At 33.6% G+C, this 19473-nt stretch overlaps 1 protein-coding gene across 6 annotated transcripts in view; it reads left to right on the top strand.

Annotated features, from left to right (window-relative positions):
• Positions 1–19473, top strand: part of LOC150099532 (rap guanine nucleotide exchange factor 6-like) — a 486813-nt gene that overhangs the window by 115258 nt on the left and 352082 nt on the right. Inside the window, exon 1 of one of the 6 annotated variants that reach the window (XM_090404036.1) lies at positions 2764–2854. The exons of the other annotated variants lie outside the window; for them this stretch is intronic. The gene's annotated coding sequence lies outside the window, so the exon portion shown is untranslated. Of the gene's footprint in view, positions 1–2763; positions 2855–19473 lie in introns of those variants that run through there. 6 annotated transcript variants of the gene reach the window in all.

The raw sequence follows: 19473 nt of genomic DNA, 5'->3' as shown, positions 1-19473 counted from the left end.
AAAAGCAGGAAGTTAATAGGGCGATTAATCCTGTCTGCACAGTGTATTATGGCTGTCAGTTGCTTGTGTTTTTCTGACCGGCTTGCGGTATGAAAAGTCCGACTTTTTTTTTTTTTGTCCTGCTACCTATATGAGACCAGTTAACTCATCTTCATCTGAAAACCTTGATAAAGATTCTTCGCGTTTTGGACGGGATTCGAACCCGAGTCTTTCCTACCGACTAAGCTACGGAGGTTAAACCATAATGTCAGCTAAGTAGGCTTTCCTAAATTCAAGGAAGTTTTCTCAGCACTTTTATAGACTTTCGACGGACAGAGGATCAGAATGGGCTAAAATATTTTAGCCCATTCTGATAACATTAAACTTTCTCCGATCCCTCACACTTGCAGTCCCATCTGTTCTGAGTGCTGAAAAATTCTCAAGTGGCCTTCAGCAACATATGAGAGTACTATATTCCAAATTTACCAAATGTGGTCAAAATCCGTTAAGTGATGTGACGTGTATCTTCTGCAGCTTACTCTCATTCTCCATCCTACTCTTTATTTTAGTCTGACTAGTTAAATTTTCAGGGAACTTCGAGCAATTCGAACAAATGACTACATTCTAATTAGGTCAAAATTAGTTGAATGATGCCACCTGTCGAAGTGTTGGTGATGTAAGACCCCCCCTTAATTTTATTTCTGACAGAGCTTGAATTCCTTACACAACTTAATTATATTCCGAAATTTGGTCATCATTCAAATGAGGAGGAGAACAAAAATGACGCTTTTTGCTGATTACGTTCAGTTCTTAAAATGTAAAAAGTTTCCCATCTGTTTCGAATAAGAGTAGCAGATCAATAGCTTTCGGGTACAGGAGTTGCAGTGAGTTGAATTTGGACCTTAACAATTCTTGTAATAAGAGTGGTCAGTGACTGTCTTAAAAGCAGTTTTAAGATTTTATTTTTATCAGGAGTCACAGCCGTCACTGGATCAAAATAAAACCTCTCTTTATTTCACGAAATTCTTTGACTATTAAAGAACTCGCCATCTGTTATCTTTAAAGTTTAAGAAAAAAAATTTGTGCGTATTTTTTTCTGTATTCATGTATCCTATAAAAAAAATCTGTGTGAGAAAAAAAGTGAGCGAAGTACGGTTTGACACGTGTTTGGCTGACAGAAGCCACTTCAAATTGTAGCCAAACACGTGTCGAACCGTACTTTTTATTAGTGGTAAAAAAAAAAAAAAATCGGCTAACGCATTTTATTTCACTATAGGAAGTAGGTGTTGCTCAAATTTCAGAGGGGGAATTTGGCAATGAGTAATATCAGCCACGTATTGCAGTCAACACATAGCAGGATGTGTTGATTGCAATACGTGGCTGCTTACTGAGAGAGCAAGAATTCTCTCACTTTTATACATATTACTATTTTTTGAGTTATCACGTATTTTTTTTAGATAACCAATATTTCATATTTTTTCCCCTTAAAATACGTAAAAATATCGAGAAAAGACTGATTGAAGAATGCGGCCCTGTAGATGCTCACTCTTTTAATTTCCTCTCCTACCTTTATAAACCCTTCGGTCCCTCAGTTGTCCTCCAGTTTCAGTCCTCCCGAATTTTAGGGGTACCTGAAACAAATAGATTATAAATATGAACGATGTAATCTGTAGAGGTATCCATAGCGAAAGGAATGGATTTTGCGTTTTATATTTAGCAAACTATGTCCTCTTGAATAAAGCTGATGGACTGATATATTCAACTTAAAATCATGGTAGTCGAATTTCGGCCTCGATGATTCTTTGTAATGAGTAGTTAATAGTAAAGAGTGAGGAACTCTGCTACATCTATAGATCTCATCATTCAACCAGATCATCTAGCCCTTAGCCGACAGCGCTAATGTGCTATTGGTTTTTAACCTTTTGTGTGCGGAATTCCCCTAAAGGAGATGGAGGATTGTATGGGGCTACCTCTACATGTTAGAAGAATACGAATCACAGTAAAATAAATTCATTTAATTAAACATTAATTAAAAGATATCATTTTATAGATGTAGAGTAGTTGAGTTGAGACAGTGGGTTTGTTTGGGGTGTTCTCATATGATGAATCCTTGGAGATGTCACGTAATAATAATGAAATATCGGTATGTAAGGAAAATTTGAAACAGATTATAACTTTGTGCTGTAAGAACGGTTAACTATTTTAGATTCAGCCGCATTTATATAGTACTAGATTTAAAAATTAACGCTTAAGATGTTAAAAAATTAGTTTCCAGAATTTTAGGAATAGATAAACCATCTTTGCGATTGAGTTTCCGCCAGTTTAACAGAATTTTAGCACTTTCTTTACATATGCGTTCAACCGATATTCGCCGTTTTACCTAATTCATCTTGAAAAATTATATTCCATAATAAACAAAAGTGAGCCAAGTATTGTGGCAGTAGGAGGGTAGCTGCAATTTAGAACTTGCTATTTTCTCAGAACTTCACTTTTTTTTTTCTTTTTTTTTTTAATATATGAGATTTCTTATTTCGTTGTGCAAACAAGGCATGTCAGGTTTTCTATCTTTCAGAAAACATTGCTTTCCACTATGCCACTTTGAAATTCTGTTGGTAAACTTAGATTTACCGAATTCAACTGCCAGCGCTAGTTCATAGATGGAAGCGTCTGCACGTGCTATGTTATGTATTCTTGACGTCAGTGGTAAACAACCTGGCGTGTTCCATTCAATTCTTCTGTTCTCAGTTCTGAAAACATTGTTGTACTGGCATACCACTCGCCGATATTTTACAGAATATTACTCTGCTCGCTAATTAAACGTTCTGACGTATGAACACAACTGTTTGGCGTCCATCTACTATTTCGTTAACATTAGGTAATAAACTTTTGTTTTTATTCAAATGTAAATTATATTTTAGTTTGGAAAAAAAAAAATTTAGTTAACGCAAAATGATGCAAATCAGACACTGCAGCATGCATTTATTGTTGCTAATTATAAATTAGTTTTAAATATTTTCGTTCTCATTATTACGATTTTCTAATATGTACGAAACGTGGGAGTAAGGAATTATTCAGGATTTATTTTGAAACTGGTTTACTAATATCTGGTTATATTGATAATTGTCTTAAACGATGTTGCTTTGTATTTGACCAGTTAAGTAGTTGGTCACACTTGATGATGCAATAATAATTGAATAAAAGAGAAAATGCCTAACAGGCCCGATGCCGCTGTATTCAGTTTCTGTAGTCTCTGAACTAGCAGTTCAGTATATGCCAACAAAACTTAACTGCCAGAGAAGACATTTATATCTGAAGTAGTGTAGTGCAGTTGGAGTACCGAGGAATCTCATGCCGAGCGTTCGTATTTCAGTCAACTCTCAGTCACTTAAGAAACTTATACTTCTAAACGCAGGCAATGTTTGCCTGATTGTTATGGATGTTTGTGTAATTGTCTTTAGGTGAGAGATGAATCGTCCAGTAACCGGAGAACTAGTCCAGCGAGACTAGTGCCCCGGTTATTGGGAAGTCTGAAATGTTTTGAGAAAGTTCCCTGTTTGGTCTCTCCCTAGAGCAGGGTTTTCGGATTATGATGAAAATGAAAAATACAAAACAAGATATGAAATCAATAATTTGAGGGGGGGGGACTACCTAGTCCACCGCCACGGTACTTAATAACTGAAGGTTTACAACCTTTAGTCGGTGGAAAGCCACATTTTAAAAAAAATAGTAATTCATAAAGTATTGCGCATGGATTTTCTAGGGAAAAATTATTGTTTTGCAAAATCGAGTACGTAATAAGTTTTGCTGCGGCTGTTATTCTGTTTGTTTGTGTGTATACACATAATCCAGCTTGTTAAAAAAAAAGTGTAATATGATGATAATGTACACAAAGTACAATGCAATTCAATCATGCATTAGTAAAATAAAAAAATAAATAAAATTCCAAGCTTGTATAACATTTAATAGCATTAATGTTATACAATGTATAACATTAATAGAGAGCTCTAGGAATAAGAATAACCCCAACGTGTGCATCGTTATATGGAAACGAAAACTGCGTAAAATATTAACCTAATAAACTGCGTGCATCACGAGCTTTTTAATTGACATTACCGTTAAGATTGGTTCGTCTCAAATGTCAATAGGACTTGTACAAAACGTTAAGGAAGTTAAGTAATTTGAGCTAATATGTATAAATAATTTTATTTGTGTAAACTTTCAGCTGATATTGTGTGTGCTGGTGCGTTTAATGGGCCTCCCACGATGAGTCGTGAAATTGTAGAGATTGTAGTAATTACTATATACATCGAGAGGATCACTGAAAAAATATTTTTCATGTCTGAGAAGGTACACGCACTTGAGTAACAAAATACTATTGTGTTATGAAGAGGTTTTGATTTATTCCATTAGTCTACTTCTAAGTGTACAATTGTTTAAAAAAAAAGTCTCTTGAACCAGTTAGTTTTTCATTAGTTTTTTTTTTTTTTTTACTTTAGAAACAATGAAATAGTATTTTTGTATGGTGGCATTACTCATTACCGCAGGTATCTTGAACAGCCAGTTATTTTACTTTCTGTTTCTATGTACACTGTTTATTCATTGTAGTTTGTAACATACGATTTAATAATTTCGATTTTTTTTATCCATTTTCGTGACAAATTTTAGAGCATCAATAACAAATTTCATTAAAATCTATCCATTCAAAGTATGTGATGAAGAGACAAAATCAGCTAATACACACACAGTAATTTAAAATAATAAAATAACATAAATGTAGATGTCATCCTACATTTAGGCTTTCAAATGCAGTCTTTGTAACGGCAATTTTGCAAAATTATTAACCCATATTCGACTTTTTATTGATTAACATTTAAGAAATTCTTCCCCGGTAATTTAGTAAGCAACGCAACTGTATGTTTAACACTAGAAACAAGTTCGAGTCCGACGTATATCATATTTATAAAAGCCTGCTCTGAATAAACATATTTCTGCTGTATATTGGCAGCTTCCTTCAGGATACAGGCTAAAAGCCTGTTCCGGCATCCTGGTCTTCTTATGTCTCTTTCCCTTCGGTTTATACTTTGTTACTTCTTTTGATAGCCTTCCTTCCTCCATTATTTATATATGTTCTCCCGCTTCGTTTGTTCTTTGATTTCATAATTTCGTATTCCATCCATTCCTGTACATCCTTTAACTGCTCTAAGGAATTTCATTTCAGCTGCTTGTATTCTACTTCATCCCTTTTTTTCTCTCTATCCAACTTTCTGACTCCTTAGCGTTATTTCTGACCCTTTCCTGATCCCTAATATGAGTATTTATTTATTTATTTTGAGGACAATAGTGGTCATTAATGTATATCTGGATGCAGTTTTGACTTTTTCACCTGACCTTCGTCATAAATATAGACAAATTCCACAATGGTTTTCTTAATGGGGGTATGTCAGTAAAACAACATTCCGGCATAATAAGGATAGTTAGTTATTTATTAGTTGGTTGAATAACTGACCTTAAAAGAGAGAGAAAAATGGTCACAAGAAAGGTATATTTTAAGCGACTGCAAAAAAAGCGTTAAGTGCTTATTGTGTAAAGGTACGTTGAAAAAAATAATTTGCTTCTTCTGTAGCACAGCATCTTTGAACTGAATAGAGAAGATCCGTAACCAAAACTAGGAGGTTAATTGATAGGTAGAAAATAAATAGGTGTAAATAAATCATTCTTTTACATCGGTTTGAAATGGTTCTAATTGTTTCTATTTTTATAATGAAGTTGCCTCTTGACTACAGAATGAAAACTCAAAATATGTAAGCAACTATAAAATTTTTGTCCGTCCATGTGCAAGTTATTTTGCGACTGTAGTCGGATGGATTTTATTGAAATTTGAAATTCTTACAAAAATTTATTGAGCCATCCGAATTTTTGTTTCAGTCGGATTATTTGTAGCAATACAAAAGAGTAAACGTGTCGAAATTATATATTTTCATAACTGCACTCTTGCTGATGGATGGGAGTTAATGAATTTTAGTATTTAGAATCTCTATTAATTTGTGAGTTATTTCAATTTTCGTTTCAGTTGTCACGTTTATAATGCAAAATTAAGCAAAACAAAATTACGATATATTGCAGTGTAATGATATTCTACTGAATTGATAAAAAAAAGGGGGGGGGGGGTTCAGAATTTGGATATATAAATTACCAGAGGACGTAATCGTTATTCGCAAATAGAATATAATCAATTAATGGTATGAAAAATTCAGATCTCACTGTCACGTTTTATAGCTGCTTTTCACTTATTTAATCTATACATTCTTGCACGTTTCAAGTAGTAATTAATATAGTAAATTAGGCCATAGTGATAAATACGCACTGTTATTGTTACTTGAAATTATGAAAAGCTTCTATTATTTGGAGGAGACTCGGTGTTTTGGAACATTCGAACCGTATGGGCAAGTACCAAACAGGTCTAAAAGAGTGCTGCTATGTCGTAAACGTTAAACTGATATCAGTTAATAGTTTGCAGTATTATTTTTCAGGAAGTTTATTTGATCTACCTAACGATGATATGAAATATAATGTACTTATAGTTTTGTTTTAATACATTAAAATAAAATTTAAACAGTTGTATTTAATATAAATCTTACTTTCAGCGAATCGATAGTTGTGCTAAGATACTGAAAATGTCCAGGGCTTGAGCCACCTTCGCCACAAATTGCTTTTATATGCACTCCTTTGGCATGATGCATGCAGGAGAACTTCTGGCAGAGGTGACTCCTGTGCGCACATTTGTGTTTCTTGACTGAGTCTCACAATGTGAATGTATATTCTCCTTTATTAAGGTGTGTGTGTATGGGCACACACCTCTCTAATTAACCCAGTGTTTCTCAACGTGGGGCAATTTTAATATTTTGGGGGACGATTAGAAAATGCATGTACATATTTATATTATACTTTTTCAGAACTTGGCTGACTATTATGCTAGAGAGGGAGGCATCAAAATCTTTGAGACGTTGAGGTGGGGCATGATCCAAAAAAGGTTGAGAAACACTGAATTAAGCTAGCTTCTGCACTCATTTTTTTAAGTGATAGCATTATAACATAAAATTAGCTTTGCACTCGCCCACCTCGACTTGGTACTGTCCCTGCTTAAAATAAACGCCCTCTAGTTTGGATCACATTTTTGCCTTTATTGATTTTTTATATGAGGAGTATCCAAGAGCATTTCTTATAGGTATAAAACATGTATTGATGAGCGGCAAAAGCCTGTGGGACAGGGGATTCCTCGGCGAAACTGTGATATGAGGTCCCAAACTTTTATCAGTAAACAATGGTTGTATATCTTATAACTGTCTAGTTGCGCGCTCACACAAGTTGAAATTATAGTATATTGAATCTATCCTTGTTATTTCCTTTCCGGAAATAGAATGCCACCCTCCTGCGTATATAATCAAAATTAAGGAGCGGAGACTGATAGCGCTCTTTAACATTTTGGTCCATGATATACTGAAACTGACTCCAATGGCAAGTAATGATTAATGTAAAAAATCAACTATCCGCTATTATCACAACCGCCTTACTAGCTCTTCTACGCCACCGGAAATACTTTATATATATAAGTATAGTAAATAATGCCATTCTGTTTTCCCCCAGAAGATGCAAATTAGACGAAAATGCACTGCTTCAAACCCTGAAAATAGATAATGCAGTGAGTCACGGTGAGGGGGGGGGGGGTAAGGAAGGCGGTTCATGGGTTGGGATCACCTTAAGAGAGGCACTGGATATTATACCCACGGAAGGCTGTAAGCGTATATAGTGCATTAGTATCGCCGGTTGGCTAAGGATTATATAATCCGGAACTTTGCTCTAGAGACCAAAATTTAACTTTTTCAAGCCGCTTCAGGCCTCCAGTAAGCGGGGTGGTTAACTCATACTGGACGATGAAATTCATCTCTCACCTAAAAACAATCTCAAATATCCATGCCCACAACCTGCAGCAGCCGTTTGGTTGGAGAGTTGGATGCCTTAACCCTCCGGCCGAGCGGTCCCGCAAAATGAACAATTAAAATTAAAACAAATTATTGCTGATGGAAACAAGGAAAGCATAAAATTGAAGCGATTTTAAAATAATCTTTTTGAGTTAAATCAACATTTTTTTTTCTTGCCATTTAATCTGGTATAACCTTGTCCGTTATGTCTTCTCATTAAGAATTAAATGACAAGTATATTTAAGAATAATATGCTTGTCATTTATGCGTTGTAATTTCATGAGATTAACTAATATAAAAGTGTTCAAATTTATAAATTTGACCTATTTGCTTGCTTTAAAATACCGTATTTTCTTGGAGGAAATTGAGAAGTTTTATTATTGCTTTGACTGTTTGTGAACTTTCTGGTTCACAAACACGTGGCACTGTTCTTGTTTTAAGGTCGAATGATAGTTTATCCCGGTAAATTAATATCTTGTTAAGTCAAATTTTATATATTTCTAAAACCATGTTCCACTTCTTATTTCACGTTTTAAGAAGGAATGCATGTCTCATTCTCCTCTCCAATTTGTCGCTTCTTGATCAAAGATTATTTTATGATGAATTGACATAATACTGTTTCCAAGAAGATTGATTGGACAGCTGTCCAGTAAAGTAGATTGTAACGTTGTGGCTTGTAGAACGCCTTCTTGGGCAGTGCATTTATACATGAGCACATTTACTAGCCGATTTGGAAGAAAACAGTTTCATTGTGGCGAGTCAATCACAAAGTACTGACCTGTTTCAAAGCTGCTTGATTAAGGAAATGATCATATCCTTTGTTCAACCTCCATTATATTAACGAGAACGGGATGTGCTAGCTTACCAAAAGCCCTTCGCTTTGTCAGGAAATTGGGATATCCTTATTTAAGTACAGTAAATCATGCTGACCTCTTATAGCTTGGCTCCTGTCAGAGTGTGAGCACATTCAGTTATGCATAAGGCCTTGAAATAATCTCTACCACAGTTTGGTTTCTTTTTTGGACTCTGTGACATCATTTACCTCCTTCTCTTATGTGTTTTAATACATGCTTTTGAAAATTGGTACATGCATTCTCAAGTTTTTTTCGCTTTAAAATAAGGCTGTAGTAAAGTGAATTTACAGAAAATTATACAACAAAATTTGGCACATAGGTATTTCCTAATGTTTCCTAATCTAACCCCCCCCTTCCCCCACCTCCCGGAGAATTGCATACGGACAAAACCTAAGAGTTAGAGGAATAGGGAATCCTTCGCAGACACCGCTACATGTGGCATTATTCAATCGATTTCGACCGGTTCGGAGGGAGGTCGAATCCTCCTCAAACATCAGTAGTCACGTACAAACGTTTTTGATGCGTGGAGTGTAGTTTGGTTTCTTACGCTGCTTAATATCCTTTTTTACACAAGTGGGCTAAAATGAAGATCAGGATTGAATCTATGGAGAAATTAAAAAAAAAAAAAAAAAGGAAAATGCCATAGACACTAGAGATTACATCGTTCATCCTAACTTCGACCAGTTATTTGTTGACTATCTACTTCGTCTAAAAAAATAAACGGTTTCTTATAAAGTTAACTTAGATGTTTAAAAAAAGTGAAGCAGGAAGTTAGCTGCAGTTTAGAAGCGGCTTCATGGATGACATTATTCTTTTTGTTAGGAATATAAATTCCCTTCTGAAATTTGAACTAGTATAATATCAACAACAAAATATTACTGATTATGAAACATGTCAGTAAAGTTGTTGTTTTTGTTTTAAACAAGAATTCAAGTAATTTGTATTCTACAAACGTTGTCGAGTTTTACAAGTTTGTTATATCTAAATGTTTTTATCAGAAGTCAAGCAGCTCTCGCACATTATCATTAGAATGATTTTCTTCAGATTTTAGAAATTTTGAATTAATTTAATGGACCTTATTCTAGTTCTTATTTAAAATAGTTTGTGGTAAGGAAGTTTTAATTTAAGTTTCATGTAATATAATAATAATTCATGTGGTGTGGAATAATTTCTGTTATAGTATACAGCATTTTCTTGCATGATGTCTTATATTTTGCTCGTCATTGGACATTACAAAGAGCAAATAACTCCGAAAATAATAAATTCAATCAAACTGCTCTTAAAGTAATATTCGTGAAAAAAAATAAAATTAGAATTTTGGTCATTTTAAATGTAGCAGAAAAATGCTATTCAGTTTTATGAGTAAAGAAAGAAATAAAACTAGATATCGGTACTTAATATGAAAAGAACTTATCAGATTGATTCCTTCTATGCTAAATCGCAATTTAAAAAAATGTTAATGCAACCAGTATAAATTTCTATTTTTGCAGCTATAGTGCGAGTATTAACACGCACACAACCCTATTTTCCAGTTTTAATATAAATCAGTACCCCCCCCCTCCATTGCCCGATCGAAAGGACGCCGCTGTATTACATCCTTTGCCTAGAAAACACCTGGGTTCGAATCTCATAACGTGGTTTAAGCTCATGAGTGCGAAGCTGAAATTGTCTTCGAGTTTTTCTATTTTCAGAAACTCAGATTTTTTTTTCTCTTGCAAAACAGGTAAGAAGACTCGTGAACACGCATTAACAGACTGACTACAATAATAAGTGCTAACTAACCATCGTGTTCCATCGAATTTGACTTTGCAGACTTGCGTAGTATAGTATGGACTTGTGCGTAAAACATACAAGATGAGAATATAAATTATTAACTTATTCTTTCATATTCAGTATTTTCCATAATTTTTGTAAACGTTTAAACGTTCTAAAATATATCAAAGCGTTGTTACAAGTCTAATAAATTAATATTTTTTAAGAAAATGCTTTACTTCTTTGTGACGTGACATCATTCTAAATCTTTCTCTCTCTCTCTTCTGTCATAGCGCCACATTTTTTCTCGATCCTCAAATCTTTTCAGACATGCTGCATAGCATGTCTGATCATTTATTATCATTTTTACAACTGTTTTTATTTTAATTACATCCTCTTTATGCGAATTCAAGAAATTACTTCTTCCCAAGTAAAGTAAAATCCGGGATGCGAAATATACGCAAGGGTGAGTTATATTCGAGTGAAACTACCGTATTTACTCGAATATAACTCGCCCTCGCGTATATTTCGCACCCCGGATTTTACTTTACGAAAAAAGAAATAAAAGGTTTCGCACGATTCTCACACGAAAAAAGTTTAAAACTTCAAGAAATAGATAGTGAATGTTGTTATGGCAGCTTAAGATCTTTTGGAATTTGGTTGAAGAGGATCAGCGTTTCAACTCAACAATTGTTGGCTTGCCTTTGTCGTTTAGTCGCGCAATTTTTTGTAATATTACACCAATTCATATGTACAGAGATGGAAAGAACCAGTGGAGGAAATGTTGGAGTGAGATCACTGACTTCTACTCGATCTTGGATTGCGCGGGAGTGAATTAAGATTAAGAGACCATCATTAGAACTATTGTGCAACTGGATTTTTGAGAGCTTGGGACATGATTTCGCCAGAAATAATTAATTTAATTACAGAAGCATTGTTCACTGAAACATTCAAATATATCGCGTGATGAAGGTGAGCGCTGATCGCGTAAGTAACTTTGATAATTAAAATTTAAATGCATTCATTTTATAAATTACTGTATAATGAATACTGCAGATTTAATTATTAACGTCAATTTCGTTTTTTCCTTATAAACTTTAGTTTCCAAAAATCCCCGCATATATCTCCCACGACGATTTTTTAACTTTAATTTTGAGGAAAGAAGTGCAAGTTATATTCGAGTAAATATGGTAAAACCAAAATGAAGTTTGTAGTTGTTAATGGCTCTCTTGGCATACCTTAATTTATTTGTTTCTTCCATCGTAAATATAAGAGAATCAACACATGCTGCATAGCATGTCTGACCATTTATTATCATTTTTACAACTGTTTTTATTTTAATTACATCCTCTGTATGCGAATTCAAGAAATTACTTCTTCCCAAGGTTTTTAACTTTACAGATGTCAACTCCATCCTTTAACTCAACCTCATAGGAAAATTCCTATGGGATGGGAACTTCTTTTCTGATTCTTTGAATTAAGGAAGTGAATATCTGAATATAATACTCTCATCGTCAAGTCTTCTTGTTCACGAAAGGGAGAATATCTTAATAGCAATCAATACTATATATGTTTTAGTTGTCCTTTTTAAGCGCATTTCGCAAAATAAGCATCTTTTGGTACTCTGGGGACTTGAAACTTGCTATTCGGAATCCATTCAAAACTTTGGTGAACCATCCCAATAGTTATTTCTGTCTGGTTAATTTGCGTGGACAGAAAGGGACAAAACATGACTAAATATATATTGCTATAATTCCCTGACTGAAATTTGGAATTCAGCACTTGCACAAAGTATCAATATAGTTTAGTTTCGGTTTTGTCGTATCATCATTTTCATCGGCGATTGGTATGACCGAATCGATATCGGCATTTCTTCATTGCCTTCATCCTACACCCGGCTTGTCCAACCCGCGGGCCGCATGGCCCAGGACGGCTATGAATGCGGCCCAACAAAAAATCGTAAACTTACAAACTTTATGAGATTGCGACTTCAAATACCATTAATAATACTACAAATACAATTTTAACATGCTATTAATTTATAAGCGATGAATTTTTGAATTCAACACGTTCTTTAGCAATGAGAGATTCATAAAATCATTCTCAAATAATTGTAATTATTCAAAATTGCCGCCCATGCGAGTAGTTACTTCTCGACATAATAAATGGTGCGCTAGCGCTCTTGCTTCCTACTTTTACCACGCAATAGATGTCTCTCTATGTGCGCCATGGGTACGCTAGTACGGCTTTCAATGTGCAATTGAAAATAGTCGAGTTGACACCGAAGAAAGGTGCAGACGTTACGTGTGTTTGTGGAGATTTGGCGAGTAATTATTTTAGTAGTAAAAATTTGGCGATTTGGTGATTCTTAAACCTTGCTTTCTAATCTTCAATCTATTTTTTTTTTTTTTTTAATTCCAGCATGGCTTCCACAACGTCTCCAAAGAAAACCGAACCAAAAAAGAAAAATTATAGAAGGAAGAAGATTGTTCAACGAAAAGTGGAGAAATGACTACTTTTTTGTCGAGGCAAATACTAAGGCAATCTGCTTATTTTGTAGGGAATTTGTGCCAGTTTTCAAAGACTACAATTTGAAAAGACATTACACGCAAACACATGTTGCGAAATTTAGTGCGTATCAAAGAATGTGTCGTAAAGACAAAATAGCAGAACTGAAAAAAGTCTATCATCTCAACGAAGCTTTTTTTTTAAAAAATAACTGAAACGAATTCTATTGTAAAAGCTAAGTATGTGGTTGCAAACCTGATAGCAAAAAAATCAAAACCGTATGCCGATGGTGAGTTTATTAAGCAATGTATGGAAGGCGTGGCAGATATAATTTGCCCTGATAAAAAAAAAGGGGATTTTTCTAAAATCAGTTTGTCTCACCAGACTATAGCCAGGCGAATTGGTGAAATAGGAAAATCCATTGAAAAAGGTTTGGAGAGTAGAGCTGCTAATCTTAAATTTTATGCTTTGGCGATAGACGCAAGTACTGATACCACTAATATAGCTCAATTGGCAATTTTTATTAGAGGTATTGATGACGAATATAATATCACTGAAGAAATGGCTTTTTCAGTGCCATTAAACGACACAACTAAATCAAGAGATTTATATGAAGCAGTGAAAAATACGTTAAAGCGATTTTCTTTGTCCATTGTGAACATATCTGGTATAGCCACTGATGTGCCCCAGCGATGATAGGTAAAAGAGATGGACTTGTAAAATTAATAGAAGACGATGCAATTTCCTCCCAAAATTTACGTATGATGAAATATCACTGCATAGTACACCAAGAAAATTTATGCTCAAAAGTTTTAAAGATGGATAACGTTATACAGATTGTCATCAAGGCTGTAAATTTCATAAGAGCCAAGGGATTGAATCATCGCCAATTCTAGGAATTCCTTAAATTTATGGATGCTGACTATGGGGACATCATTTACTTTTCGGAAGTAAGATGGTTAAGTCGAGGTAAAATGTTGAAAAGATTTTATGATTTGCGAAATGAAATCAAGTCGTTTATGGAATTAAAAACAAAATTTGTGCCAGAACTTGACTACGAAAACTGGCCCACAGATTTGGCATTTTTAGTAGACTTGACCGCTTATTTAAATAAGTTAAACATGCGTCTTCAAGGTGAAAATCAACTGATCAATACAATGTTTCAAGCTATAACAACGTTCGAAATGAAACTGAAACTATGGAAATCTCAAATTAAGGCAAACAATTTTATGCATTTCGACACGTTGGCTAAACACGGTCCTGTGAACAACGAAAAATATAACAAAAGCCTTGCTTTTCGATTTGATACAGGAATTTGAGAACAGGTTACAAGATTTCCGGAAAAATCATCAGTCTTTTGGTATATTTGCGAATCCATTTTCAGTCGACATAAACATATTACCTGCCAATTTTCAAATGGAATGCATAGAGCTACAATCTGACATTCAACTTAAAGAAAAATTTGATCATGTCTCTTTACTGGATTTCTATAAGATATATACTCCCAGAGAAAAATAACCCTCGCTTCACAATCATGCCTTATTCATGTCATCGCTATTTGGAAGCACCTACATTTGTGAGCAGGTATTTTCAATGATGAAGCACACGAAGAATAAAACTAGAACCAAAATATCTGATGAGCACCTTGAGCACTCACTGAGAATTGCAACTACTTCCATCGAACCAAATATCGAAGCATTTGTGTCTCAAAAACAATGTCAAACATCTCACTAATTTCATGTTGCTGTCTTGTCTTTTACTTTTATAATAAAAAAAATCATGAATTAATGAAGTTTAAATTACTTAAATATGTTAACTATATATTCTACGTTTTTTTGCTCATCAGCTATCGTTAGTATTAGTGTATTTTATGTGTGACCCAAAACAACTCGTCTTCTTCCAATGTGGCCTGCGAAGCTAAAAGGTTGGACACCCCCTGACCTACACGTTTCGTGAAATTGATATTTATGGATCTCTATCAAAATTTGTCCAGTGGTTTCAGTCGAACCATTTGTAGTGGCAAATTTAGGCAAAACGCGAACAGCTTCAACCTGTGTGTGTGTGTATGGGCGCATTTAGAACAGTCTGCTAAACTTATTGTTTATGTAGGTCACATATGTACAGTATATACGTTGCAGTGTAATTTTCGTTGTTAAACCGGTTTTAAATTCAACACCGCTTGATAAAAGATGTTTATTATTTTGTATCCGCAGATCGATTTGAAATTATAATAATTCCTCCCTGGCATCATGAAATTTGATAAAATTTGCTATTTTGGATTACTGTTAAACTTTGTAATTTCAATCGATCAATCGCTTAAAATCTGTAGTACATATACTAAAATGTACTACAGTTAAAAGCTATTTCCTTAGTTATGGTTGAATATATTTAAATTTTATAGGTTTTATTGAACAGCTGGTGTTGTCGCATATATTATCAGTTTATCTACTTTAAAATAACAGTAGTGGAGTCACTTATGTGCATGATATGCTATATTAGCATACTGCATCGAAGCAGCATGTATTTAACCATTTGTAGCGTATGTGTGGAAGTTTTCTCAGAAAATTGGTTAAAGTAATTTGTACTTAAACCATCTTTATTGAGATGCATCTAGCCATTATGTGATACTATCGTTTACTGCGATTGAGATCGAATATGTCCTCTACAAGTTGTGTTCCTTCATTATTATCTATAATTTCTATAAATCATCGAAGTAGAAAGTCAAAATGGTCTATAATTTGCCCAGTGTTAATCTTTTTAAACAATTCGTCATTTTTCTAGACATACCATGACATTTCCAGATGTAGAAAAAAATAAAAGTAGAAAAAGATGTCGCATCTCATAACTATTTTAAATAGACAAACCATAACACACTGACATGTCTTACGAATCGAGTGGGTTTTGCAACAATGTTTTGTACGTATTGCGTTGCTGAATAAATTAAGAAGGGAGATATTAACGGGGAAAGGAGGGGGAGGGAGGAGAGATAATTAAAGGGTCGCGAAACTTCCGAAATGATCACTGTTTTATCTCAGTTACGTTGATATATCAATCAGCTCTGTCTTCTCTGTTGGTACTCCATTATCCGAATAGTCCCGCCCGCGCGACGCTGTAATTAACACCTGCTAGAACCCAAGTTAGACTGGAAAGTAGGGAAATAGACTAGTCACGATTTGTCTTATTCTTTCTAAATATGATCGATGTGCTGTATGTTTGCCTGTTTAAGTTTTAGCCGTTTCAAATTTTTTCTGTTTTGTTTTGTTTAAAGTAAACTATAATTTGCATCTTTAATATGCGATCAACAATGTTATTTGTTTACCAACGTATATATCTTGCATAATTATATATTGCATTGCGTAATTTTAAATGGATTGGTTGATGAGATGATGGTGCAAGAAAAATTGCTTGAGTGAATTAATGTAAAGAATTGTTACTGTCGTGGATTGTTTATTACAAAATTGTACAGTGTGAAAACTGGAATCTGACGAAGGCAGATTTTTTTTTTTTTTTTTTTCCAACAGATTTACTTCATGTTAAAGGGATAAAAGTTGTAAGGAATTTGAGATGTAATTTCATCGCCGGTGTGTAGCCCATGTTTATTGTAGGCTTCAAGTAGCTTACAATATTTTGTATTATGTAAAAAGTAAATTTCAAAATTAAATAAAAAAAAAATAATAAAATCCTTAATCCCCGCTGTACTAATGTGCTGTAGCTTGACAATCTTTCATGTGTGGCAGCCACACAAAATAATTAGTAGATCTGTTCTGCTAGGATCATATAGACAACACTTTCTTAATTTCTTTCTCCCACTCCCTCTTTTTTTTTTTTTTATTAATTTCATTGTTATTCATTTCGTCTTATTTTTTTGTAATCTAATATCCTGCAATCGCTGTTTTTCACTCTTTTACATTCTCTATGAGATTTTTCATCCTCTTTACATTATACAGCCAGTAATTTACGAATGATAGCCTTGGTTATCATTAATTTACAATGCAAATGACTACCGATACTTTCCAAAAACAGTTTTAGATTTTAGTTTTCTCTATGATAAGCTTGTCAAATTCTTAAGTATTTATAAACCTCGTGTGTATAAATTATTCATTTGAGCATTTTTTCATTGATATTATTACTAATCAGTTTTCTGTCACTGCTTATATATGTTATAGTTTTATATACATCTCAACATTCGAGAACCATTCGTTTGAATATTTTTAAAGCGGCACGTTTTTTTTTCTTTTTTTTCTTAAAACTTTTGATTCAGACTGTAGTTTTTGTTTTCATTGCTTGTGTTCAACCTGATATTAAAAGGCTTCCTCGTTAGTTAAGGAATGATTCTACTAATCTTCCAGATTGTGCTTGAAGGGGATCAGAATGTAGCTGTATGTAACTGTCGAAGCTACGCTTAGACAGATGACTTGGAATTCCATGAATGGCAGACATGCTCATTCTTTTCTGATACAGCCAGGCGTGAAACACACAATGAAAAATAAGTAACACTGCACACGAGAGAAAATCTCCATAAAATTTTAAATAAAAAAGGTATTAAAAATATAACCAAATTATAAACAAACAATACAGCCAAACAAAAACAAAAAAAAAAACTTCCGCTTCAACAATGTTCATGGCCTTAAACATTAATGAGATGTACCACTATTCGAGGTTCGGGATGAAAAACCTAAATTTTGGGATTAAAAAAAAATCTCATATAAAGGTTTTCGCATCTTAGACGAGATTCGAACGAAAAATTATATAGATTAAAGTAAAAATTAATACAGAAATGTAATACAAGAGCCCTTCTATATATATTATTCTTTGCATTTATTGTTCTTATTTCAATCTTACCCCGAAAAAGCTATTGATTGGCTAAATATCGACACCTCGTGAATTCCAGAGGGCATCATCGATACTGACAAGCAAATATGTACATCAAATAAAAATTGCAGTTAATAAACTTGTGACCTGTTGGAAACGCCTATGAACGTGTTCCGTCACCTATTTAAAAACTTACGTTTCTCTGATGTCCCGAATATATTCGTCTGTGTAATATGAATAATAAAGTCCATAAAAACGTATTTTTCCAACAAAATATCCTCGAATACTCATCACGGAACTACCAAATCAACTTCGTAGGATATTTTTCACATATTCTCTAAGTATTATCATTTTCATTTGAAGTTAATATCCAAGGAGGGTTTGTTTAGTCTACAGATGCAATACAGTACTTGGAAGTTTCACATCGATTATACATGATTAATAGTAACGAATTTGATGATGCATTTAAAAAAAATCCAATTCCCCTAGGTGTTTCCGCTTCTTATAAACTAGTAAAAAATAAGTGAAATACGAAAAATTATATAGATTAAAGTAAAAATTAATATAGAAATGTAATACAAAATTTAAACTACTGTTAGAACAGTAGTTTAAATTTATAAAGACACTTTATTTGGTTAGCCATTCATAAACTTATAAAATCGTAATTAATTAAAAAATGGCTCTTTGAGTTTGTATTCCTTTTCTTTTTTTAAATAGATTTATTAAATTGATAGTTGAGAAAAATGTTTTTTTTTTGTGTTCGTCACTACAATGTGTGTGTGTATGTATGTGTATATATATATACTTTTTTATTTTTTTGGCATGCTAGCTGTAGACTTACATAGATGGCAAACCGCCATATGTGCTTTTGTGTCATTGACCGGGCTGACGTGCTTTCTACCTGAACTGGTTTTTTGTTCTTATTTGTGACAAAGGTATACATTCAAATCATACTAATTTCGTGTTAGTATGAATTTTGTGATTGACAGACGCTTTTTCCCCTCTTTTCATATTTGGCAAGACAAAGTATTCTAATGAGTAATGACCATTAAAAAGTTGCTAGTGTAGGTATATTCGTCTTGCATTACTCATTTTTATCAGCGCCGCATGTTAAAATACTAAACTTCTTGAAATACTTCTTATTAATAATAAAAAGTGATTTTTATACGTTTAATTGTGAAAAAAAAATTAAAAAGAATAATTTTCATTACAATGAAATTAAAACTTTTCTGAATCCCCGTTCTGTAAATGATCCTCAGGAAGCTTCTCATAAAAAAAGATAACCTTATTCTGAGATGCAGAAAATGTCACTTACAACGAACAAAATTTTGCATTTTGTATAAATGTTTATTTCGTTTAATTGGGATACATTTCACATCCCATCTTTCATTACAGAGGTAGTTTCACTATATGTGAAAAATGTAATCTTTTCCTCCACTTTAGTTTAGTTTTCCCTGAACTTTAGTTTATCACAGACATATAGTGGAATATACAGTAGTATATTCGATATTCGTTTTTTCTTGAAATGTTTCACTTCCATAACGAAGACTAGAATAATAAAATTTTATTTCAACCGGATATGCACCCGT

The sequence above is a fragment of the Typopeltis vanoorti genome, chromosome 14 (genome assembly GCF_054136105.1).
Source record: "Typopeltis vanoorti isolate ZY-2024b chromosome 14, IOZ_Tvanoo_1.0, whole genome shotgun sequence".
Classification (NCBI taxonomy): domain Eukaryota; kingdom Metazoa; phylum Arthropoda; class Arachnida; order Uropygi; family Thelyphonidae; genus Typopeltis; species Typopeltis vanoorti.
Note: the sequence above shows the minus strand (reverse complement) of the source record. Positions and strands in the feature narration are given on the sequence as shown.